Source organism: Hyaena hyaena, unplaced genomic scaffold (genome assembly GCF_003009895.1).
Source record: "Hyaena hyaena isolate Hyena2069 unplaced genomic scaffold, ASM300989v1 scaffold_259, whole genome shotgun sequence".
Classification (NCBI taxonomy): domain Eukaryota; kingdom Metazoa; phylum Chordata; class Mammalia; order Carnivora; family Hyaenidae; genus Hyaena; species Hyaena hyaena.
Window position 1 is genome coordinate 338,204 of NW_024080886.1, and position 1,185 is coordinate 339,388.

The following is a 1,185-nucleotide window of genomic DNA, read 5'->3' on the forward strand; positions in this document are numbered from 1 at the left end:
CATATCTTACCCCATACTACAAATGGAAAAGATGCTGCTTACTATGTGACTTCCAAGTGCACCCACCTTACATATGTCATTTCATTCAATAATAAACGATTTGTGTATCAAGGTACTTGATATCTTCGGTTACTGTCAGAAGTACATGGGTCACATCTGATCCACACCTGAAGGGGTTGGGGCTCTCCAGGAGTGAAGTGTAACAGACTGGCTTCCCAGACTACTGGAGCACAGAGCACTTCGTTGGCGATGGGGGAACAGTTTCACAAAATGTACACCCTCAAAGTCTGGACGTCATAATATTGAAGGATGCCTCAATCTCTAAAATGTTGTCTCTTTCAACCCAGCTACTTAAATGTATTCTGCAAACCTTTAAAAGATTCGAGGTAATTCTTCATTGGTACAGCCACTGAGACAGAAAAGGGAAATGTATTCTGGGAAAGAAATTGATATTTCTTTAAATCGGCAACACGGACAAAAGGAGCCGACTATGAAGGGCCTCTCATTGGGTACCTTTGCATGAGAGCATTCTTCTGCAAATGAAAGAGCCGTCCGTCTCCAACAAAAGTGGGTTCAAGGAAATTTTTTAGGTCATTCTACACAGAGAGACAGGAAAAACGTGGTGTGATGTGTGGTGAATTTCTGCAGCATTTCAGAAAAGCATAATAGCCTCACTTGATATTGTAGTTAACTGGTCTCATCCTAGTTAACTGTAGTTATTGAAACTATTGCCGCTATTAACCCTCTCCACAACAGGACATACGATTTCGACTTCTGCGGGGCTGCTGGCTAGCTCAGTTGGTAGAGCGTGTGGCTGTTGATCTCAAGGCCATGAGTTCAAGCCTCGTGCTGAGCACAGAGACTACTTTAAAAAATATTTTAAAAAATAATTAGTTTTTTCGACTTCTGAGCACTTGCTTAACAATGAGATTGCTCTGGCATACACAAGCAAAAATAAGTGAAGAAACAAACAAATGGGGCACCTGGTGGCTCAGTCGGTTGAGCCAACGACTTCGGCTCAGGTCATGATCTCACGGTTCGTGGGTTCGAGCCCCACGTCGGGCTCTGTGCTGACAGCTCGGAGCCTGGAGCCTGTTTTAGATTCTGTGTCTCCCTCTCTCTCTGACCCTCCCCCGCTCACGCTCACTCTCTCTCTGTCTCTCAAAAATGAATAAACATTAAAAA

General features: G+C 43.8%; 1 non-coding gene across 1 annotated transcript; it reads left to right on the plus strand.

The window, feature by feature from the left end:
* The first annotated feature begins 781 nt into the window (after positions 1-781).
* TRNAN-GUU lies at positions 782-856 on the plus strand. The gene has a single exon. It is a non-coding gene; the product is annotated as a tRNA-Asn (tRNA).
* Positions 857-1,185: the final 329 nt, after the last annotated feature.